This window comes from Lepidochelys kempii, chromosome 6, assembly GCF_965140265.1.
Source record: "Lepidochelys kempii isolate rLepKem1 chromosome 6, rLepKem1.hap2, whole genome shotgun sequence".
Classification (NCBI taxonomy): domain Eukaryota; kingdom Metazoa; phylum Chordata; order Testudines; family Cheloniidae; genus Lepidochelys; species Lepidochelys kempii.
In genome coordinates, this window is record NC_133261.1 from 115,652,385 (window position 1) to 115,678,318 (window position 25,934).

General features: G+C 42.0%; 1 long non-coding RNA gene across 1 annotated transcript in view; it reads right to left on the reverse strand.

Moving 5' to 3' along the window:
• Positions 1-399: 399 nt before the first annotated feature.
• Positions 400-25,934, reverse strand: part of LOC140913425 (uncharacterized) — an 89,517-nt gene continuing 63,982 nt past the window's right edge. The window contains exons 2-3 of the long non-coding RNA XR_012159584.1: positions 5,488-5,759; positions 400-733 (exon numbers count right to left, since the gene is read on the reverse strand). This is a non-coding gene — a long non-coding RNA (uncharacterized lncRNA). The remainder of the gene's footprint in view (positions 734-5,487; positions 5,760-25,934) is intronic.

A 25,934-nucleotide genomic window follows, 5' to 3' on the forward strand; every position in this document is an offset into this window, starting at 1 on the left:
TAAGTCTGCAGCTTTGGGGGCACGGAGCAGACCCTGGGTCTGTGTTGCAGCAGACTAGCGTGTCTGGATCAACAAGGCAGGGTTCTGGAAGTACCAAGCTGGCAGGGAAAATGGGCTCAGAGGTAATTTCAGCACATCAGGTAACAGTCCCAAGGGGTCTCTGTGACTGAACCCATCACACCCACATCGTGCTAGGTGCTGTACAATGCAGAAGGAAAAGATGGTGCCAAATCCGAAGACCTTTCATTCCAACTACAAGAAAAGAGACAGCATATGGATGCAGACAGACAGAAGGAGAAGTACAAGGAAACAGTAAAAATATTGGTCAGCACCAGTGGCCTAACCATTATCAAGTGTTTTTATAGGCTTCATGGCAGAGGAATTTTTAAGGGTGATGGTTTGAGAGTCACAAACTTATTGCTGAACTTTCAAAGTAGGTTGCCAGGTTTAAACCTTGTACTATTTAATACACTTGTGCCCTCCATCGGCTAAAAAGCCCTCATATGGAGCAATATTTTTGTTTTAAAATAATTTTACTATATTTCATAGTTCAGTTACACTGCTGTAGTTCATGAAATTCTGCTTCTTTTCTTTCATTTTGCAGGTCCCGGCTGCCCTTACAGGCTCCATCTGGTGCCCATAGTTTACTAAGTCAAGGTTAATCAATCATTTTTTGTCAAGTCCAAATTTCTTGGTCAAGGTATCGTCAAGGTCCAGACTCCAGAGAAAATAACTGGAAAAAAAACCAACAATGATAAGTAAATAAAAAGATTTCAGGGTCTGTTCAAAAGCATCTGGCGGTCCAGATTTGGCCTGTGGTCCACCTATTGACTACCCCAGTTTACTTAATGTAATGAGTGTACCTCAGAAAAGATTTGGAGGTTCAGCTGAGACAAGAAAGCTAAAGTCTGGGTACTTCATTGACGCTAATCCCAACCATTCTATTCTGTAAATGGGGCAGTGGGATCAGAGCATGAACAGTGGAACCATCACCATGGTATCTCAGAACACAACCTCTCCAAAGATCTGAAGTCTAAAAATCTGGTCAGGTAATCTCATGAGAACCATTTTTCTTGTGCAATGTCCAGTGTGACCTTCTTCACTTAGGGTCAGGACTACCACAAAACCAAAGTTGTTTTATTTTGGCATTTCCACTTGCACTGAAAACCAGGAAGTAGAGGTGTGCAAAAAAAAGAAAAGTTTTAAAAAATTAGCCAAAATGTGTGCATGAAACCACGAGTTTAAGCATCAGGTTGTGTTCGATTCTTATTATAACTAAACTAGTTTACACACGTCTATATTCTTATTTGTGTGGATAAATCTTCAGTAGAGTATGTATCTAAACACTGGATAACAAGTGAAAGAGACAACTTTCCACTGAAACAAGTTTAGCACAGCTTCTACTGTCTTAGCCCAGAGATGGCTCCCGTTGGCTCACTTTCTAGACCTGCCATATATGGGTTGAAAAGACTCGTTTTGACTCTTTGTTACCACAGAGAGCAGAGCATACTGTAAGGTCCCGAGGCCTTTTTCTGCAGCCACATTAGGACAGCAGCAGCCATGAGCTAAAAAGCAGAAAGTCAAATCCTCACATTCCATCCAAATTACATTAAAACAATGAAATACCGGGCTGTTAAGAAGGCACTCCTTTCCTAATAGTGCCCACCATCGCCAGATAAAGAAACAGATCTTAAGATGTCTAAAGAAAACTTTGTTTTATAGCGTTCTGTCCGGCAAGGAAACACTTATCAACAGTTGTGATTCTGAAATCTATACTTCTTTACTGTTTTGCATTTATGATCCCTGTTTATCTATATGGTTTCTGTCTGGTTCTTTAGGTATGCAACAGATAGGAACAATCAATTTTGCAAGATTTAAATCAACTAAGGTGTTGGAGTCTGATTGGTTGAAGAATTGTTTTGCAATATGTTAGGGTTGGTCATAGAGTTATTTTGTAGTACTTTAAAGTAATTGGTTAAGGTATAGTCAAGCAGGACTCGAGTTTAACTATATAAACTGGGGTCCAAAAGGAAGTTCTTTGGAACCTAACTCCAGAACACAGCCCAAGATCAGAGCTGCCAGACCGCAACACCTTGCCAACCATACCGCGCAGAAGCTGGAGGAGTCCTGGATGACCTGATCCTGACTAGCCACCATGAAAAGTTCATCTGCCTCACTGGGAGTGGTGAGCATTGTGTGCTTAGCATGTGTATTCTGTTTTGGTAACTGTTCATAAATAGAGATTTAGAATATTACTGTGTAAGGCTCTTTCACTGGTAAAAGGCCCTGCAAACCCACAGAAGATTACGCCCTGATCCCTAGGAATTGGGTAAGGGTAGGTGCCTTTCGGCCAGACCCCTAGGAATTGGGAAAGGGTGAGGATGCCTAAATTAACCAGGTTACACCTTGAGCCCACAGAAGGGTAAAGGTGGGCTTCCCTTGAATGTGCAGGTAACAATACCTGAGCATATCCTGCCTCCTTTCCCATGGGCTAAAGGATGCTAACTGCTTCACAACCTTCCGAAGATGTATGGAGTGGAGAGAAAAAAATTTAGGGAACCCAGCTAGGTGGGGATCTCAGAAGTGTTTGAAAGGGGAGAAATGCACCAGAGGAGGAACAGAGGATGCAGCTTCTGGATTGGCCTCTATGCATAACAATTTTCTATGAAAGCAGGAACACGGAAGCCTGAGGAGCTATTTCGCTCCAAGGGCTACAGTTGTTACTACAATGCAGTATGGGTGGGGGTAGCATTCAGTTCTCCCCAGCTCATCCAACCCCCTGAACCACACCTGACCATTTGGGCTTGGTTTTGTAGGGAAGCGCTAACCCTTCAGTAGCAACTCTGACTTGAAGATGGAGGATTCTGCAAAGTGGTTAAAGATGACCTGTTGCAGAAAGATTTTGTGGCAGTATCACTCAAACATGGCAGGTTTATTATTACTGCACTGTGCTGCTTTCTCCATTGTATAACACCATAATGACAACTCTCTTAAAAATCAATCAATCCCTCTGCTGGAAGATTATAAATCGTACATTATTGTGCATACTCCAGCAGCAGCATTTCAAGGATGAGTGTCTTGCCTTTCTTAATCACTTTTTTTAAATTACCAAAAGCAGACAGACCATATGAACAAATCGCTTGCTAGAATTTTGTTTTTTCCTAAAGTTAAAATTGTTCGGGAGTGTGTCCACAAATGTACAAACACAACCAAAGCCAAACATTTGGCACTTGGATAATTTTAAACCAACTCTTAAATATTTGGTTACGAAAGATGCTCCTAACGTGAATATATTTTACCCCTTCTTTCAGTTCAAAGTCATTTTTCCCCCAGTGAGTTCTATTCCCCTAGAGACAGGGATTTACAGATCAAGAGATCATCCATAGACACATTCTTCGCTCTCCTTTTAGCAGTGAGAAGAAATAGGCATCCCATGCTCACTCTCATTGATTGCTAAAATGTCTTCCACTTTCTTAGATCAGCAATAATTTACATTTAGTATCAAATCCATTAATGAGGTTCACAGGTAAGCACTGTGTAGAATTCAGTCACTGACATGAGATTCACTCTAAGGGTTGTGTATGGCTTTATTCAGCTCTGTTGCCCTCTAGGAAACAACTCAAACACCTAGAGAAATTCACACTTTAACAAAAGCTAAAGCTAATATAACTCCTAGCCCTTACTATGTAGATATGAGGGGCACAAGTACCTACTAGCAACAGCATGTGTCTTTGTGTCTATTAGCCTCTCCCTATGCTAGATCAGCTAGCTCCCTCTCTTCCCTCTATCAAAGGGGAGCACAAAGAGGATCACTATATATATAGGGTTCATAGCTCCACCCTTCTTCCAGGTGTTTGAAGGAGAAAGAGATGGAGTCTGCCTTCAGCCCAACCCACCACTGACATTCAGCAGGAGTTGGCGCCCCTCCAGCTGCCTGAGTTAGGGGGGGGGGGGGGGGGAGGGCTAATAGAAATTTACCACTTCCTTCTTCCTATCTCAGACCTGTAAGTTTGTTTGGGTTTCAGTCAAGCCAACCCTGTTACAAAAAGAGCAGGGGACCTGATCCTTCCATACCTCACAAGATGCTGTGAGGATAGCATGTAAAAGATGGGGAGATGCTACAGTAAAGGGGATGCTACAGTAAAGGGGAGGCAGCTTTCTTCTGACAACTTTTTCTTTCATCCCAGGGCACTGGAAAGACTGGGTTTGCTTTCCTAGCCTCCAGCCCAGCAGGCCACACTGAAATTACCAACAGCTTGCCCAGGCTAACAGAGCACACCTGTCAGCTGTTAAGTTAGGAATGTGATTGTCATTGACCCAAGCTGCCAGGTTTCTGGGAGACCCTCACTGTTTCCTAAGCCCTGGGATGAGGGCTTGGGGAATGTGAAGGTGTGACAAGAAATCTACCTCAGCTATGCACCGCAGGGTTGGTGAGCGAATCTTCTAATTCTTCTATCAAATCAGCACAGAATCAGCAATAAAAAAGAGACAAAAGAGAGGATTTAACCCTTTGCTAACTAGAGAAACCTCTTGGAGAGTTTGGGGAATGTGTGTGAATGGCGTATGCCTGTGATGAGGCTCCCTAGTATACAGGAGGGGGAAAGAACAGTATTCACCCTCTTTGCTCATAGAACTGCTTCCAAGCCCCAACCTATCAGAACATCAGAGGCCACTCTTTGATCTTTGTGGGAGCCCTTCTTTTATCAAGCCCTGCACACCAAGGATAGTAAAAGGCATACACAGAGATGTTTCAAGAAAAGGAGGACTTGTGGCACCTTAGAGACTAACCAATGTATTTGAGCATAAGCTTTCAGAGTCACTTCCTTGGTGTGAGGGAAAGGGAATATGTGCAGGGACAGACAGTCGGTTCCCTTGCTGTGGTGCTGAGCCACATACCAGCAACTTACCCATCCCTAGAAACTTTCTAGTTTCTTTCTGACTGTGATGTGTAACACACCCAAACCAGCACACAACTTCAACATGTAACCCACTACTCAGTGTGTATTGTACATCTGCCGCTATGCCTGATTCGCGCAGGACAGGCGTCTGTTACAGCTACCAGGCATCGAGCCTCAATCTTTAGTGGAAGTGGTAGAAACTCCTGACTTTTGGCTCTGAAGATCCCCGGTGTGTCAGCCTACATGGTGGCCATGACAAATATACAGGACCTGATTCTCTGTTGTGATACAACCCATTTACACCATGCCAGTAACACAATGGGGCTGTAACACTGGCATATCGGACCTCCCTGGAATTCCCTCAGTGCATCTCTATGCCACCCTAATGCAGGGGGAATGGCCAGGAGAAAGTGCATGAATGCTGCACTCCAGTTATTCTCAGCTACTGCAATGGCCCTTTGGGGCCACAGGAAGCCAAGTGCAGAAGGACTCTGAAAGGCTGCTACAATTTTTATCTGCAGCAGACCCAGTCTCGGCCAGGCCCAGAATACTTTCCTATCACCCTGTTTTGGCACTGAGCAGAGCTCACCTGGGAGAGATGATCAGAACGACAGTGGTCGGGGGAGCACTTGGACAAAATCAGGCAAAAATCACAGAGAAAATCAAACTCCAAATGTGCACGAATAGACTCAGGTCCCAAAACGTATGCAAAAGAGAGTAAAAAAAAATAGAGCACAGTGCTCCATTGACATATTACAAGGATTTGGTCTCCCCTCGTTTTCATTAGTCTTGCCAGTCCTTCTTTGTTAAGTTACTGTAAAGATTTAATTTTCTGAAGTTTGAGGATTTTTAATGGGCAATCTGAAAAAAGAAAGAGAAACATTTTATTGTAAACTCAGGGCGTAAAAAAAAAGCACAATTTTGACATCATAAAATTTTAGATGAGATTTTTAACTGTACTTTTGAGACCTATAATTCAGAACTGTACTTCCAGCCATGAGTTATCATGCATGAAGTTGAGTCAACTATTTACAGTGTTCCCTGACAAATTTAGCTCCTTTTTTCTAACCATATGAACAGACTTTGATTTTAACCAATTTACTCATTGTGTGTAATTGTTTGTCAAACAGCTGACGTGAACACATTGCAGCCTAAGGGTTGCTACCAAACTATTCACTACTATGCCTATTTCATATTTATTATTCATGGTGTGTGATTGGCCATGTAAATAGCATGTCATTGTTTCTAGTTTCTGCTACCAGACCTGAACTTTGCAAAAGGAGGAATGAATTCTTGCAGACACTTTCCTAGTCATGTGTGAACAGGGCTATTCATGCAACCGAAAGCCCATTCTCCAAACATGTGCAAAAGCAAACAAACAAAAACACGTCACCCTCGAACAAATGTCGATGTGTGATCAAAAAGGGGCATGGCCATGAATTGAAACATGATTTACAGTTTGCAAAAATGTTTTTGAATGAATGTTCCCAGCATTTTGCCTTCTCTGTGTGTAGCTCGCAGGAAGGCCAAAAAGGTAAGTCTGAAGAACTGCGAAGGCTGCAGTTGCATATCTGTGTTAAAGTTGACACTGTGTGGTTAAAAGACACATGGTTAAAGCACAGGAATCATAGTCAAGAGATCTGTGTCCTTTTGCATGCTCTGCGGCCTAACACTCATTCTGTGCCTCAGCTTTTCCATTAGCTGTAAAATGCAGATAATGATTTTGTAACATGTCTATGGCTGCCTTGAGCTTCACAGTGGTCTCTGTGCTGCACAGCATGGACACTTAGGATTTCACTGCAACAAGATTAGAACCAGAACCAGATCCTCCAAAAGCACACGTACTTATCAGTGTACCTCTAAGGAGAATCTCCTTTAGCTGTTAGTTGTATAATGCTATCTGCACCGGGATCCTCCCACCTGCTTTTGGACAAGAATAAAATCTTCTGGGCAGCAGGCCTCAGGCTTCATTCAGCATTTTCCTTTCTTTGACCAAACTCTGACATTTTTCATTTTTCAAGTTTCACTTTTTAATTTTTCCCTTGCCCCACTGTTCTTCTTTCTTCCTCCTTCCCTAGGTGTTGAGTAACCAAATGGAAAAGAAGTTGGAAGAGGGAAAGAAAGAGTGAAAAAACCTGACCACTGAAAAACTGATTTATTTTCTTTAAAATGTTCACAAAAAATTTTGAATCAATAAAAATATCATTCCTTTTCCAAACCTGAAGAAGGAAAATGATTTCTAATTTCTTGATTTTCTTGTTAATGAAAAATGTTTACCATTTTTTCCACCGGCTCTGGTCCCCTGTAACATTTAAACATTCCCTGGTGTTTCCCATGCAAAACTCATGCAGCTGGATGCTTCTGTGTACCCATAACCTCAATGTCCCTGTACATCAATGAAAGCGTCAATCCCTCTTTGTTGCACTATGATGGGCTTACAAAGGGGAATAAATAAATAAAATACTATAGAGTAGTTCATTCTGCAGCACCAGCCCCATGTATCAATTTGCACTGATAAGTTAATTTCCATAATTGTTATTCAGGAATAACATAATTTGAGAGGAAAGAGGTCACCATGGTCAGGATGCCCTGAGAGGATTCTGCTTTGCTGAAGTCAGCACATTAAAACTCTCTAAAGGATTCTAGAGAATAATGCCCAAAACCCAATCATTTGGTTAATGTTATTACGTATGTATTTGCTCTCAATTAGAGACATACGGTGACCTCCAAAATAAGACTTTGCCTTTGATACAAAGCTACATGACAATCTTCTTCTCACAGCCTGACCTTGCTGCTTTAGCAGTCAATGGCAAAACTTCCCATGACTTTTATGGGCCCTCAGACGCATTCCCTATACTATGCTCCTGCTTCTGTACTATGTAAATAAGTTGGATCACGAGAATGGAGAGGAAGTGTGCTGTAAGATGAATGGGAATCCTTTCAGCTCACTTTTGTCTCTCCTGGTGAGGTTCTTTCAGATTAGTTAATGTTTGGTTAAGTTAAAGGACTGTCGGAGTACTTCAACACAGCAAGCCCCGCCCCCTGCAGCAGTGAATCTCAGAACCAGGGTCAGCTGACTTGGTTTCATGGGGCTCACCTTATGGGACTAAAAATAGACATTCCCATTCAGCCTGGAGCCCAGGGTCCGAAAGCCACTGGCCTCAGTGGTTTCAGAGCCTGGACTCCAGTCAGACCCTGGTTGTCTACATGGCTATTTTTAGCCCGCAGTTTGAGTCCCATCTCAGGTGCTAGGACTATACGCTTTTGTTTAGCCAAAGTAGGCAACACAGACATTTTTTACAAACAAGATATATCTCATGTGGGATCGCAAGTGAAACTTCCATATATCAGACAGTATGTCATATGCTACATTTTATTTTGTCACTTAAAATTAAATTCATTTTTAATATGTACAGTAGTAAAATCAAATCAGGATTTAATCCATTTTAGAAACATGTTCTATTACAAGGAGAAATGTGCAGCTTAGACTCAGAATGGTTTAGTGCATTGGCAGTAAATATTAATTCCACGTTGGTTTTATTTCCCCCACAGCCCCTGCCCCCAGTATTTTATATGAGACATTGACCTTTCCAAAGATGCTGCTCTGATAATCTGATCCTCTGCACAACAGTGAAATATTATTGTAATTATTTGTTTTTATAACTATGATGGACACCACTGAGACTGTCTTGACTATAACTGGGCCAAGCAGATGGAGCATTGATTGGGTAACTCTGTTATGCCCTATACCAATATTTCTCAACCATTTCAGATTAACGACATCTTATTAGAAGTCAAAACTTTTCCTGATACCCTTACATTTACTACAAAAGTTAAAAAATGTACCAGTAATAAACCTTTCTAATATATTTGTGGGTTTCAAGAGGATATGACCTTGCAGAGTAAGAATACGGGGGAGTGAGATTTTCTTTGCTTTAGTTTATAATGAATTTTTCAGTGCCTCATGCCCCCCGGATTGCCTTTTGGGAAGCCGCTGGGGCTCAGAACTGTGCTGTTGACAATATAATTTCATGAGAACACCGTATTCCATGGTATTTTGGTCAAACAAGAAAATGCAGTATAATATCTTGATTTCCTCATGCACCAATGGGCCCAAAAGTTTGTGATGTTTAGGTCTGCATCCAGATTCAGGGTTTTTGCTCTGGAGCCATCTCTAGTTACAAATGAAGCACCATCCACGCTAAGAAAAGAACACGTTACTGGAATTGGTTTTCACCATGATTAACATTTGTATGAAAAGCATGTTAAAATACAGTCCATGTGGAGTGGTTGTAACCCAGTACAGATGGATCCTGAAGGATTTAAGGATCACGCACTATCTGAACACCCAAGTTCCTTGCAATAAATATAGTGTTATGAAATGAAAGCCAAAGCAAATGAAAGGTTTTCAGTGGAGGTGGAGAAACATGAGTGCACATAATCTTCTCATACAGTGGTATTAATATTTCTTTCTTTCTTTCTTTTTAGTTTATTTTGCTTCATTTTCTGTTCTACTTGTGACATTCCTATTGCTCCTGGGGATAGTGGTATTTTATAGCAGGGGTGCGGAAAGCCATTGAACAAAACTGTAAACCCAGTATATGATGGAAATCATTGCATAGAGGGTGCTGCCAGACCCCCAGGACCCATAGTTTCCGCACCCCTGCCTGGGGGCAGATCCTCCGCTGGTGTGAATTGTTATAGCTTCAGTGAAGCCAAAGAAACCGAGGCAATGAAGCTATGACAACATACACAAGTGGAGGATCTGTCCCCAGATGTTTAAAAAGGGGGTTCCTCCCATCAGTCCAGAGTGATTTTTCAGGAGAGTCTCCATTCATATCCTAGCAAAGACATCTTGGTGTGCAATAGAGATAGATGAGCCAGCTCAGAAAAGAACTGACTCTGAATTTCACACTAAACCTGAATCAAACCCAAATCTTTAAAGTGATTAATTCCCACTACCTTCCACCCCCACATTCTCTGTCATACCAATGCAATCCCGTCTTGGCTTCAATGGGATTTCACCACTATAACTGAAGGTAGAATTTGGCCTTTTGCATGTAAATTAGATCAGTCCTTTAATTGTTTATGGCAGTAAATATATTTAATGTAAAAATATCAGAAAAGTATATTTAGGGGCTGACATTTAAAGGGGCCTTGACCAAGCCTCTCCTCTTTTGTAGGTGCAATTTTCAGCTTACTAAAAGTGATTTAATTTACTAAAAGCGCAATGTAGCTTTAGCTCCAGGTCATTGTTGTTGGTATTTCTTGCTTACCACAAGTAGCTTACAAGTTCCTGCTCTCCTCAGACTGGATTTGGACAGCTAAACCATACGCAAGAGGAGAAATACTGAGGAAAAAGCATCCAACTTGCTATTCTGGGTCTTTTCTGTTGTTGCTACATATGTGTAATTCCCATTAGTAGTTACAGAAGATGTGCACATGTGCATTGATGGTAGAATAGACTCCATTTAAAAAAAAGTGAATATGAAATTCTTCCTGTTAGAAATCTCTTATCATTAAATATTGCTTTGCTTTCATCTACAACAAGCATAACAAGATAATTCTATTTACCATTTCTCACCAAGAAAAGTAATTAGAATGCAAGGTAATTTCCATAAAATGCATTATGACTTTAATATCAGTAAACTCCACTTAAATATTAAACACAGAGAAAAAATATTAGCTAAATTATCATAGAATAATACGATCAGGTTACTCTAGGAGAAAAAGTGATAAATGTGTTTTAATAAACTGTGCAAAATTATATGTATCATATTCTTGCTTCCTGTCAATTTTATTTAGAGTTAAATGCCATTGTGATAATTAGTTGGGTTTTAGAGTGTTCATTAAAAGCTTTTCTAATGATCACATAGAGGAATAAGTAAAATTTAATTTCTTTCTTTAAACTCAAAGAAATTCATCAAATAAATAAACAAAAAGCATACTCTGCTGCACACACACACACAATCATGTGATTTCTTCCCAGCAGATAAGCATTCAGCACAAGCACAATCAATGGGTCAATGGGTATTTTGCTAATGAATTCAATGGAAGCAGGCCTGGGTCCTTTGTTGATACTCTTGGCTCACTGAAGGGGCCCTATTAATTAAAGAGATACTGAGTCAAATCCCCAGTTCTTATCCAGGCCAAACTTCCATCAAAGACAACTCCATGAAGTCAGTGGATTTACACCAATGTAAGTGGGAAGAGAGGCCTTTGTAAGGGTCATGAGGCTCTGACCCTTGGAGCTGTGATCAACCACACTGTTTGAAGTTAATCACTGGTTAATTGCTCCTGGTGGCGAGGGGTAGTGCTGAGCTGACCTAAGCAGGGAGACATACGAAAAGTCACTGGTTCGGCAAACTTGAGAGTCGCTAACAGGAGAGTTTTGGAGGGAGCTTGGAAAGGGAGTGTGAGAGGCCTTCTTTCCAGGGTCACTTCTACATGCCATTTCAAGATGGCCAGTGATCTCGACCTGCAACAGATGTGCCATGTTTTCTTTCCTGCATGAAGCCAGAGGGACTTCCAGTGCATGAAGTGCAAGTTGATGGCTATGCTAGAGGAAAAGATTCTTGGATTGGAGAGGCAAGTAGAGATGCTACTGAGAATCAAAGAAGCTGAGGAGTTCCTCATCCAGGTTTGGGAAACACCAATACCCCAGGTTCACAGAAGAAAGGAGCTGGCCACCCAGGAGTCAGAGAGACAGGAGGTCTGAGAGGAGACCTGGCAGTTCATATCCATCAGAGGCAATAGATGACATTGGCATTCTTTGTGTCTGGAGACAGATGAGAAGAGGACCAGGAGGAAATCCAAACAGCTAAAAGTTACCAGTCAATACTGTAGACGATACCTCTCAAGATCCATCTGGTCCAAGGAAAGGGAGAGAGGTATGGGACACACCTTTGGATGGCAGCTCAGCCCAACCTGTAAGAAAAGTTTGCTTGCCCACTGAGTTCTCCAGGCATCCAAAGAAGATAGACAATCATTGTTGGGATTGAATTCTCAGAAAAATCATAAGACCATTCTGCAAGGGACAAGCAGACAGCAGGATGGTGTGCTATCTTCCCAGAGCTAAGACATGAGACATCACACACAATTAAATAGGCTTTTGAAGTCAATGGGCCAGGATCCTTTGGTGATGGTTCATACTGGTACTAATAACACTGCATCATGGGATATCTCACAGATAATAGATGACTTCAGGGAAGTAGGAAGTGTGCAGAAGAAGTTCAAGTGATGAAGTGAAGGCAGCTATAATAGATATAACAAATGGTACAAAGAGGAAATTGACAGTGATAAATATAAATCAGAAGCTAGGAATTGTAGAAAATTGATAATGGAAGCAAAGGAACACAAGAATAAATCTACGGCCAGCAGAGTTAAGGGGAATAAGAAAGAGTTTTTTTAAAGTATGTTAGGAACAAAAATAATTCTAAATATAGTATTGGTCCATTACTAGATCGAAATGGTAGATTTATCAATAATAATGAAGAAAAGGCAGAAATGTTCAATAAATATTTCTGTTCTGTATTTGGGAAAAACTGATTATGTAGTTTCATCATATGATGATACTCTTTCTATTCAATAAGTATCTCACGATCATGTTAAACTGCGGCTACTAAAGTCAGATATTTTAAAATCATCAGGTCTGGAATACTTACTTCCAAGAGTTTTAAAAGAGCTGGCTGAGGAACTCACTGGACCCATAATGTTGATTTTCAATAAGTCTTGGTACACTTGGAAATTTCCACAAGACAGGAAAAATTTAATTTTGTGCCATTGTTTAATAAGGGTAAATGGGATGTGTAATTATAGGCTTGTCAGTCTGACAATGATCCCATGCAAGTAATGGAGCAGCTGATACAGGATTTGATTAAGAAATAATTATAGGAAGGTAATATAATTAATACCACTCAACATGGGTTTGTGTAACATAGATCCTCTCAAACTAACTTGGTATCTTTTTTGATGAGATTACAGTCTTGGTTGACAAAGGTAATAGCATTAATGTAAAATACTTAGACTTCTGTAAGGCGTTTGACTTGCTACCACCTGACATTTTGATTAAAAAACTAACAAGATAGAAAATTAACATGACACACATTAAATAAATTAAAAGATGGCTAACTGATAGGTCTCAAAATGTAATGGTAAACAGGGAATAAATATCAAGTAGGTGTTTTTCTATTGGGGTTCTGCAGGGATCTGTTTTTGGCCCCATGATATTTAAGTTTTTCATCATTAACCTAGAAGAAAACACAAAAGCATCACTGAATAAGTTTGCAGATGACACAAAAATTTGGAGAGTGGTAAATAATGATGAGGACAAGTCACTGATATAGAGCGATGTGGATCACTTTGTAAACTGGGTGCAGCCAACTAATATTGGTTTTATTAAGGCCTTACTTAACATGTGATTTTGTGGAATTTGCACACTCCAAAATATTAGGCTTCCATTGCAATTTTGCCAGAGTCCTTGTAACCCCAAGAAAGCTGGATCCAGGATTCCTGGGGGGGCTCGATCCCCAATATTGTGATGGTCACTAGGGTGTCCCCATTCTGAGGTGCTCTCTCTGCACTAGATGTGTCCCTGGTCCACTGATCATTACATACAGTTCAAAGCAAATACAATTTATTAAACAGCAATCAATTTTTAAATAATAAGGAAAATAATGAGAAAGGTTAAAGGAAAACACATCACCCTGCTCTGTGGCACGGGGACATCGCAACCAGTGTCTCTGGAATGTCAGGGCAGTTCACAGTCTGATCCTCACATGTCCCAGGCCTCCCACCAAGGCCCTGACTGTGCTGCAAGGATGCAGGGATGCTGCAGGTCAGACACTTGCTCTGGTGGTGGCCACATACCTTCAGGCTCTAGGTGGCATGATCCTTCTTTCCAGCATCACCCCCACCCATTGGGGTTACGATCCCCCCCTCCAAGCTTGTGCTGCAAGACCTCTTGGCTGGGGGCATCTTCCTGCGCTGGGCCCGCTTCCCAGGATCCCCCTCGCTCTTCCCCCAGCTGCTTGCCACACCTGACTCTGGACTGCTCCAGCCTCAGCCCCAACTCTAGCCCCAGCCCTGCTGCTGCTTTGCCTCCAACTCCCTGGGCTGCTTTTCTAGCCCCTCTGGCTCTGTGGCTGCAGCTCTCCTCCCAGCACTGACCTGTTTCCTGGGCTGCTTCTCTGGTTCTCGCTGGCTGGCTTCTTAGCTCAGCCCTATTCTGTTCCAGGCAATTCCAGCTAACTTGGAGGACAGGACCTCCTGGCCTCCTGACTCCCTCATTAGCCAGCCCACCCTGTCAATCTCGCTGACCTGAAACATTGGCCTCTCCTCATTGCTCCTGGGGACTGTCAGTCTCAGGGTCCTGATTTCCCATCGACCCTTCCCCTTTCTTTTTGGTATTAGAGTTATCCAACTGAAAGAAGCCCACTGAGTTTTAGTAAGGGGCCTTACACTTGGGCGCACAAACAGCGGAATCTGAAACTGGAATAGAGAGGTTATTTTCCTGCTGTATTTGGCACGGTGTCACCACTGCTGAAATACAGTGCGCAGTTGTGATGTCCACAATTCAAGAAAGATGTTGAAAAATAGGAGAGGACAAGAGCAATGAGAATGATTAAAGAAATAGAAAACCTGCCTTATCGTGATAGACTCAAGGATCTCAACTATTTAGCTTAACAAAAGAGAAGGTTAAGGGGTGACTGGATTACAATCTATAAGTACCTACATGGGGAACAAATATTTAATAACGGGCTCTTCAATCTAGCAGAGAAAGGCATAACATGATCCAATGGCTAGAAAATGAAGCTAGACAAATTCAGACTGGAAATAAGGCATACATTTTTGACAGTAAGAGTAATTAACCATTGGAATAAGGGTCATGGCGGATTCTCCATTGCTGACCATTTTAAAATCAAGATTGGATGTACTTCTAAAAGATCTGCTCTAGGAAATATTTCAGGAAAATTCTATGGCCTGCGTTATGCAGGAGGTACAACTAGATGATCACAGTGGTCCCTTCTGACCTTGGAATCTATGAATAAGAATTTGGCCTAATATTTTAACATCGTATTCATTTTTCTGTATATATTAGACAAAATCTTTCAAAAATATGTAAGCCTAGGTTTTCAGTTAAACCAAGGCCCCTTTATGTGACTCTGACACTGTAAGAACCCTATATGTGGTTCCTCAGTGTACAAATGGGAATCATGTTTTCAGTGTTAACAAATCCCAAGTGATCTTCATACCTTACTGATGTTAAAAAATATTTATAAGTTCCAATATATTACTTTTATCTGTGGTAAATTTCTATGAGACAAGCCCACATATGCAAAGCAATTCAAAAACAGAAGCATCAGGCTAAAATCCCATATAGTAGGTCAGGCAACATAGGCAAAATGCATTAGCTATCATGCATTACCACACATTTCCTTGCAAACTCTGGGTGCTGTCCTGCAACCCCTTAGTAATGTTAATAGTTGTTTTGAAGTTCAGTAGTCCAACGGACTATTCACATGAGTAAGGGCACTAACTTAAGTGAGGGCTTACAGAACTGGGTCCAATGGGCCTGATTCAATGTCCATTGAAGCCAATGGTACTCTTCCCACTGTTTTTAGTGGGTCCTGAATACGTTAAGCTCTTTTGGAAACAATGGTAATTAAAATATGATCAATAGCAGTTTGACCTGAGTAAGAACTGAATAACTGGGCCCTTAAACCTTATTTCACTAAACTTTTTCCATTTATAATATTGTCACAGTTCCTGGAGATTATTGCATATCTAACTTATCCTGTAACCATAATGTTGTTTATTCTTTCTTATGAACCTTTACATTATTTCTCATTAGAGCCCCAGAGAACAGACTCAGTTACAACATCCTTGTGACGAATTTCCATTTAGTTGATATCAAAGTTGTGAAACAGGTAGGATCAGAACTGAAACTAATAACAGTGAAGTTAATCATGTTACCATAAGTGAAATGCAGTAATAAAAAGTAATTGAGTTTAATACATAATTTAGATCATTACTTGTTAATGCATTCTGCTTAGGTGTTGAAAGAAAATTATTTATCTCATATACAGTTAAGATTTCATTTGTTTTTATAATGGAATGCTTTCCAATTGACTTTAATAAGAACAGTTTGTTAAATCAGATTTTGAATTTGTGCATAGATTTGAAGTTCATATGGTAATTTTTGACATGATATATGTAGCACTTGCATTCTCCTCTTAAAGTGGTTGGATTTATTCTCTCATGAGATTTAATATTCATTGTTGTCTTATATTACAAAAATTAAATTGGTTTTCTCTGATGTCTTGATGGGAGGCAATTTGGCTTATGATTATTTTATTTTATTTTTAAAGCAATTAATAGCTTCACTGGCTTTTTGAGGCACTCTGTTCTTTTTGCTATCCATCATGGGCCTTGTGACAAAATTCTCTGTGAAAAACTTTATATTAAAGATTCTTTCAATGAAAGCAGACACTCTTAATTATTTTTTATTTATTTACATTTTCTCTTAATGGTTCTCCTGACACAGTGCACTTCAGTAGAAACTGTAGTGACCTGAACAAGGGATTCTATACAGTAACAGTATATAACGCCATACTGTCAACAGAACAATATGGTCAAATTCCTATTAGTGCTTCCATTAAAAATCCCTCTCTATCTTCTTATTTCTTTCTGGGGTTCAGTTCAGAACTGCAGAATTCAGCTCAGAAGGGATTTTTTTCTAAAAATGAAAATAGTCCAATTGTCAAACTGAGTATGTTACCTATGGGAGGATATTTTATGTTGTTTAGGGATTAGGCCCTCAATTCAAGAAATTACTTCAGCACTTGCTTAACTTTAAGCACATGGATAAGTCCCATTGCTTTAAGCACCTCCTATAAGTTAAGCACATACAGAAGCAGCCTTCCTGAATGGGAATGGTTTATTGAATTGGCACCTAGAGCAAGAAGTTGAAAGTCAGGACTCTTGAGTTCTATTCCCAGTTTCTGACATTGACATCCACTATGGGCTTGGGTAAATGCCTCTTTATGCCTCAGTTTCCCCACCTGTAAAAGGGGTATAACGATACTTACCTATCACACAGGGGCATTATGAGGCTTATAGCCAATGTCTGAGAATAAGTTTGAGATCTTTGGCAGAAGGCTGACAATATAAATGCAAGGCAATATTATCATCACTGTGCATGCATGTCCCCTTCACTATAATGTTTCAAAATATGATCACAGGGTTCATTTAAATGCATTTTTATCCATCGCTTTTATTTATGATGACTTTTTTCACGCCTGGTAAATTTAAACCTGGGCTGAATTATCTGCTAGAGAAGGTGCTGCCTTGTGAGCTTCAGTGTTACAAGGAGGAGGGCTTCTATAATTCCTGACAAAGGCTTGACCTGTGAAGTTGTGAACCACAAAATATCAGCTGCAGTTTGTAACTTTCACTGTGTAAGATTATAAATATTGGACCAAATCTTTATCTTGCTGAAGTCAATCACAACATTCTTATTAACTACAATGGGACCAGATTTTGGACAATTATAAACAAAAATCAGGGTGCTTTGTGAGCCCATTATTAATTGTCAGTGATACCAGAGACGACTGCTGGTTTTTCTGATGACATTCATGATACCAGGTGATCGAATGCAATCCCAACAGAAATCTTGCACGAGTGCACATGTATGTTTTTTTTTACATTATTCTTTTAGCATCTCTCCATGGGCACTAGTTTTCTGCTATCAGACAATTCTAATATTCAACCTAGACCTCCCACACCGCAACTTGAGACCGTTGCTCCTTGTTCTGTCTTCTGCCACCACTGAGAACAGTCGAGCTCCATCCTCTTTGGAACGCCCCTTTAGGTAGTTGAAGGCTGCTATCAAATCCCCCCTCATTCTTCTCTTCTGCAGACTAAACAAGCCCAGTTCCCTCAGCCTCTCCTTATAAGTCATGTGCCCCAGCCCCCTAATCATTTTCATTGCCCTCCACTGGACTCTCTCCAATTTGTCCACATTTCTGTAGTGGAGGGCCCAAAACTGGATGCAATACTCCAGATGTGGCCTCACCAGTGCCGAATAGAGGGGAATAATCACTTCCCTCCATCTGCTGGCAATGCTCCTACTAAGGAAGCCCAGTATGTCATTAGCCTTCTTGGCAACAAGGGCATACTGCTGACTCATGTCCAGCTTCTCATCCACTGTTATCCCCAGTTTCTTTTCTGAAGAACTGCCGCTTAGCCTGTCAGTCCCCAGCCTGTAGCAGTGCACGAGCTTGTTGAGCCGCATAAGATTTCATTTGGCCTAATCTTCCAATTTTTCTAGGTCACTCTGGACCCTATCCCTACCCTCCAGTGTATCTACCTCTCCCCTCAGCTCAGTGTCATCTGCAAACTTGCTGAGGGTGCACTCCATCCCATCATCCAGGTCATTAATGAAGTTGTTAAACAAAACCAGCCCCAGGACAGACACCTGGAGCACTCTGCTTGACAACAGGTGCCAACTAGACATCGAGCCATTTATCACTACCAGTTGAACTTGACAATCTAGCCAGCTTGCTGTCCACCTTGTAGTCCATTACATTGCTTGCAAGAATACAGTTGGAGACCATATAAAAAGCTTTGCTAAAGTCAAGATATATCACATCCACTGCTTTCCCCATATCCACAGAGCGAGTTATCTCATCATAGAAGGCAATCAGGTTGGTCAGGTATGACTTGCCCTTGGTGAATCCATGTTGACTGTTCCTGATCACCTTCCTCTCCTCCAAGTGCTTCAAAATGGATTTCTTGAGGACCTGCTCCATAATATTTCCAGGGACTGAGCTGAGGCTGACCAGTCTGTAGGTCCCCGAGTTCTCTTTCTTCCCTTTTTTAAAGATGGACACTATATTTGCCTTTTTCCAATCATCTGGAACCTCCCCAATCATCATGAGTTTTCAAAGATAATGGCCAATGGCTCTGCAATCACATCAGCCAACTCCCTCAGTACCCTCAGATGCATTACATGTGGCCCCCATGGATTTGTGCATGTCCAGATTTTCTAAATAGTCCTTAACCTGTTCTTTCACCACTAAGGGCTGCTCACCTCCTCCCCATACTATGCTGCCCAGTGCAGCAGTCTGGGAGCTGACCTTGTCTGTGAAGACCAAGGCAAAAAAAGCATGGAGTACTTCTGCTTTTTCCACATCATCAGTCACTAGTTTCCCTCCCCCATTCAGTAAGGGTCCCACACTTTCCCTGACCTTTTTCTCGTTGCTAACATACCTATCATTAATGCATATGAAGTTATGAGAATGTGTTGTATGGTTGTCATTAAAATATGCTGTGGGTTTGGGAGGCACCCAGATACTAGCTCTCCAGAGACAATATCAAGGGAGGTAACCAACACCCAGGTGGGTGCTGAACAGACATCTCCACCAATTGTCCAGCAGAGTTGCTAACATACCTTGTTACGCTTCACATCCCTGGCTAGCTGCAACTCCAGTTGTGCTTTGGCCTTTCTGATTACACCTCTGCATGCTCGAGCAATATCTTTATACTCCTCCCTAGTCATCTGTCCAAGTTTCCACTGCTTGTAAGCTTCCTTTTGTGTTTAAGTTCACTGAAGATTTCTCTGTTAAGCCAAGCTGGTTGCCTGCCATATTTGCTATTCTTTCTGCACATCGGGGTGGTTTAAAATACAGCCAGCTCTCCTTGACTCCTTTCCCCCTCATATTAGCCTCTGAGGGGATCCTGCCCATCAGTTCCCTAAGGGAGTCAAAGTCTGCTTTTCTGAAGCCAGGATCCATTTTCTGCTGATCTCCTTTCTTCCTTTTGTCAGGATCCTGAACTCAACCATCTCATGCTGCCCAGGTTGCCACCCACTTCTACTTCCCCTACCAATTCTTCCCTGTTTGTGAGAAGCAGGTCAAGAGGAGCACAGCCCCTGGTTGGTTCCTCCAGTACTTGCACCAGGAAGTTGTCCCCAACACTCTCCAAAAACTTCCTGCCTTTGGTCCACACTTGTATTGTACAGTCTGGGAATTCATAGAATCATAGAATATCAGGGTTGGAAGGGACCTCAGGAGGTCATCTAGTCCAACCCCCTGCTCAAAAGCAGGACCAATCCCCAATTAAATCATCCCAGCCAGGGCTTTGTCAAGCCTGACCTTAAAAACCTCTAAGGAAGGAGATTCCACCACCTCCCTAGGCAACGCATTCCAGTGTTTCACCACCCTCCTAGTGAAAAAGTTTTTCCTAATATCCAACCTAAACCTCCCCCACTGCAACTTGAGACCATTACTCCTTGTCCTGTCCTCTTCTACCACTGAGAATAGTCTAGAACCATCCTCTCTGGAACCACCTCTCAGGTAGTTGAAAGCAGCTATCAAATCCCCCCTCATTCTTCTCTTCTGCAGACTAAACAATCCCAGTTCCCTCAGCCTCTCCTCATAAGTCATGTGTTCCAGACCCCTAATCATTTTTGTTGCCCTTCACTGGACTCTTTCCAATTTATCCACATCCTTCTTGTAGTGTGGGGCCCAAAACTGGACACAGTACTCCAGATGAGGCCTCACCAATGTCGAATAGAGGGGGATGATCACGTCCCTCGATCTGATCGCTATGCCCCTACTTATACATCCCAAAATGCCATTGGCCTTCTTGGCAACAAGGGCACACTGCTGACTCATATCCAGCTTCTCGTCCACTGTCACCCCTAGGTCCTTTTCCGCAGAGCTGCTGCCTAGCCATTCGGTCCCTAGTCTGTAGCTGTGCATTGGGTTCTTCCGTCCTAAGTGCAGGACCCTGCACTTATCCTTATTGAACGTCATCAGATTTCTTTTGGCCCAATCCTCCGATTTGTCTAGGTCCCTCTGTATCCTATCCCTGCCCTCCAGCGTATCTACCACTCCTCCCAGTTTAGTATCCAATTCAGAGGAGGACAAGTTTTGCTCAGCCCTTGCATGGAGGTGAAAAGTCAAGAGATTTCTCAAGCCAAATTAATGAAGGCATAGGTGCAGTTGCCAGTATAGGTGACTGTGTAAGTGGGAATGTGGGTTTGCACCTCCCCAATTCAGGGGCTGAAGGAAGCTGATTCAGGCCTGGCACAATCTGTCCCAACCTTGTGCCCCCATTACAATCGTCCCTAAGGGCTATCGAAAGTGCATGGAATCACCCAGACCTACGAACACCCTGGCTACATCTCAAGACACCCTCCCCCACACCACACCCCAAGTCTGCCCCCAGCCTGCTGTAGATCACCCCCTGCAATGGAGGAGGGGCTGCAGGATAGCAGAGAGCTTGTAGGACTCACCAGAGCAATCTCTGTGCCAGTGGGAATCCCCAGGGAGGGATCTTATACCTGCCCTATGGCTTGTTTACAGCCGCATGTCTGGTATAAGGGGACCACAGGCCCAGGCCAGTGTTGAATCAGGCCCCTTCTCTACTCCCCTCCTTGCAGACCTAACTAGGGGCTGGACACAGTCAGACCCGGAGTGGGTTTTATTTATTAAGAGTTAGCAAATAATGATCTCAGCCCAGCTGACTACATGTTACTCAAAATAACTTCTTCTCAGGGTGGATGGCGGGAAAGAGCTGAACCATCTGGGGAATGAGATACCCACAGACATGTTACGGTTTTTAGCAGAGAGACAGGCTACCAGAGAGTCACATCACAGGCCAAAAATACAATCCAGCTGTGATGTTGCTGCTGGTGGTGCTGTTGTTTCCTTTTCGTGCTTTCGCTCGTGTGCCAGTTCCATTGGTTTATCGCGTTACCTGATATAACATGATGCCTTCACAGTTCTAAACAAACCCTTTTCCTGTGGATCAATAACAACGGTAGTAGCCAACTGATGTTCTTCGCAGCAGAGCAAATAAGCAAGTGCCTGCAGTCAAAATGGGTCAAGTGCTTCAGTAACAGTGTGGTTCCTGCCGGAGGCAGAGGCTCCTTAGCTAGCTACAAGAGGGGTGGGCCTTAATTTTACAAATGGCTGGTTCCCAAAAGGATTCAAATCACATACACAAAGCCGGGGCTGTACTTTGGGAATGACATTATGGTTGTGCTTCTGGCCCTTCAGAATATTTGTTTTTCAGACATGGGGATTGACTCACTGTCAGTGGTGCAGGGAGATGGAAATGACACATCCCCTGTGCCAATGATCCTCTTGAATTCACCCTGAGGTAAGGCAAATGCCCTTTGCCCTAACACCTTCCATCAGTGCTTCTGCTACAGAGGGCTTTCATTTGCAGGAGGAGTTTCAAAGGAGTGGGGGTTGCACTGCTTCCACATAGCCCTCTTTGGCCAACTCCTCTTGAGGCTGCACTGACCCAGAGACACTCCCAGCCCCATTGGAGCAGGAGGGAGGCTGTGATCCCTTCCAGATGCTGCAGTCCATCCTTTGGTGGACTTTCCATCCCCAGGGCCTTGCAAACGTGTTTACGTTGATGCAATCTAGGCTGGATTTTGCAATGAAGTTAAGATGCAATTTCATGCTCTGAAGCCTCATTTCTTATCAGTTTAGGTATTTTGTATAAAAAACCCAAATCATAGCAAGACTGTCTGCAAAAGGGATGGGTGGGATTATGTTTACAAGTATTTCAATGCAAGTGAATGAATGGACTACATTAAAGGTGGATCAGTTCACAATATGTCTATTTCGGTACATTTTCACATAACCTTTGGTTTTCAAGCCCCCCCCCCCCCCCCCTTTTTGATTCTTTACACACTATAATCCCTTGCTTGATTACTGTGTAGGTGAAGGAGGGAACACAGTAGCTTCTATTGTTAACAAGCTCTGTGGTATGAAACTGGATTTGTATCTGGGGATGTGTGTCAATTGCACTGCAGCATAGGTATGATGTTACCTAATGTGGCTGACTGGGGGTCGATCCTGTTTGAAATAATCCTTGCAGATCTAATACACAGCTGGGAATGTTTCTGATCCAAAAGAAGCCGAATCTTAAATGTCTTGGAAGAAATCCTTAAAATCAGACCAGTGGAGAGGAAGAGCTTGACAGAGAGACAACTCGCTGTGCCGCTCGGAAGGCGTTCTAGAACCAAGTCAATCAGATATCTTCTGCTCATCTGCATATACCATGTGACTAACTGAACACCATCTGAACACCATTTGGTTCTAAGAGGATGAACACTGCATTCCTGAGAGGAGTGATTATCTCCCAGGAGTGACAGGTTACATGCTGGAAGAAAAACAATTAGCACAGCAGTGAGGAAGCCGGTGGAAGACAGATGGAAATGGCAATGTTAGAGTCTTTTAAACTCAGTGTGATGAGTCAGAGATGAAACCTTTTATACAGCCTGGAGAAGCTGACTGAAATAATTTAATAAATGATAGATATTGTTGGTGATTACACTATTTGTCATATAATGGATTCAGATACTTGGTGATGGCATCTTGACTTGTGATGCTGCAAGTTCATAGCTTACCCACTTTGATTATTTTAGTGATGCTTTTCCTGTTATCATAGCAAAAAGGTCTTCTATTAAGAGCATAAAACAGCATATTAAAATATACACATTCTGGGGTTAACAATTTAGCAGTAAAAATTCTCTCTGACTCAGCTGGGCTAGGCTGCAGTTCAGAAACATTTGCTTTATAAATGCAGTTTGAAAAATGTATGTTTTTTTAATTAAATAGCAGTTTGAAGTTCTAAGAAAAAATTAATAAGCTAAAGTTGTATTTACACAACTGAAGAATGACTTACATTATAATATAAAGCAAATATTTCACACTGCTAGGTCGCCCCAACTTGACACAACTCTTTTTACCTATTACACACAGAAAACTACATCAAAAGAACATTATTAAGGTTGCAAATAAAACACTCAAAGTTAGGAAATAGCAGAATTAAGGTGACCTATGCAACCTGAATTCAGCCATCTTGAACATATGCATCATGATACAGTCTTTAGTTACATTACCACATATTTCCCCCCTCTCCCCACCGGACCTCTGTTTCATTTGGTGCATAGGATGGACCATTCTCTGGAGATGAATCAGGGTTGTGTAGTACAGGTGGCTGTTGTCGGTAGGCCTTCTGCCTCATTTGTTGTAGACGCTGAAAGGTGTTTAGTGAATGAGGCAGGGAATTGCAAAGAGGAAGGATGGCCTCATGGTTAAGATAGTTGAATGCTGCTCTGGAGAATTGAGTTCTATCTCTGTGTTTGTCATGGAGTTCCTATGTGATGCTAGTCAAGTCACTTAAATTACATTTTTCAGCAGTGGTCATTAACTGTGTGTTCCTCATTTTCTGGGTGCTCAAGTTGAGACTACAGGGTCTGACTTACAAACATCTTGTGCATTCATAGCTGCAGTGAAGTCAATGGAAATTCTGCTTAGAACATATAAAGTGTTATATAATGCAAAGGACTATGAAAAATCAGTCCCTAAGCATCTGAAATTGGATACCCAAAGTTAGTGGAAACTTTTAACTTTAATCTCTCTGTGCCTCAGGGCTCGTCTCCATTTACTGTGGCTGCAGCGATCGATCCACCAAGAGTCAATTTAGTGGATCTAGGGAAGACCCACTAAATCAACCACCGATCACTCTCCCGTCAACTCTGGTATTCCACCGGAATGAGAAGCATAAGGTAAGTCAGCCGGAGAGTTTCTCCCGTCGATCCAGCGCAGTGTAGACACCACAATAAGTTGACCTAAGGTACGTCAACTCCAGCTACGTTATTCATGTAGCTGGAGTTGCATAACTTAGGGCGACTTATCCCCGTAATGTAGACTTGCCCTCAGTTTCCCTCTTGTAAAATGGGGATAATAGCACCCTCTCATCTCACAGGGGTGTTGTGGAAATAAATTCATTAAGGTCCTGTAGTGATGAGCCCCATAGAAAAGGCCATGAGAAAGTTAAAAATTCTGTTTTCAGAGCAGGGTTTGAATAATGTAAAAGCAAATAGGGCAGGGGCCACACACTGAACAATGAGGAGAACACAAAATATTGAATAGCTACATTATCCCTCCCATGCACTGAGTGAGGCAGGGGTCCTATGGAGAAAATAGTATATGATGAAATTAACGACTATTTCATAATGCATGCGTACAATGGGCTGAATTAAGATTGCACGGGTAATCTTAATTGTGACATTTCCTAATGGTTGAGTGCTTGACTTTGTAATGCTAATAATATTCTTTTAATGTAGTGTTGTGTGTGTAATATAATATATGGTTTAACTGGTATTCGCTGACTACGGTTTTCTTAGGGCATGTCTGCACAGTGAGTGAGGGGTGTGATTCCCCTTCTTGGGTACACATACTTGCGATAGCCCTCATTGAGCCTGACACTGGTGGGTCTACACTTCCAATATTTTGGAAAATGTCTGTCGTTTGGTGAAATCTGGTGCATTCCCACGGCAAGCGTCCCTTCCCCTACCATTGCTCTGTTTTCCATAAGTATCTCGTGCCCCAGGGATATGTCATTCTTATTAAGGAAGGTTTAGCAGTATCAAGAGGGGAAAGAACTTCAGGAGTGACAGAGAAACCTCCCTCTACTTCATTACCCTCTTACACATGAACCTGTCATTCTGGAGAACAAAGAACTGAACTTGCGATCCATACTCAGATTCCCCATTGGGATCATAGGTGCTGGAACTAGAGGTGCGGGGGGTGTTGCTGCACCCCCTGGCTTGAAGTGGTTTTCATTATATACAAGGTTTATGGTTTGGTTCAATGGATCTAAGCACCCCCACTATAAAAATTGTCCCAGCACCCCCTATCAGGATACCCTCATCTTGTCTATATAAACAAAGTGGAATGCGGTTTTGTTTTGAAAAAATGATGGTCATAAAAGAGTAATGACCAGGTGAATATGGGGCGTTTCTCTTTAACTCTGAATTTCACTTTTATTGACTTATTTCACATCCCCTCCACAATGACCTGTTCATGATTATTGTTTTAGTTTCATTTGGGACACCAAGCCTGAATTCCTTGTATAACAATTACTATGGTGGGGATTGAACTGGCTTCCACTAGACCTATGACAACAAATACAGCTTGAGCTAAAAGTAGCAGGCTTTATATC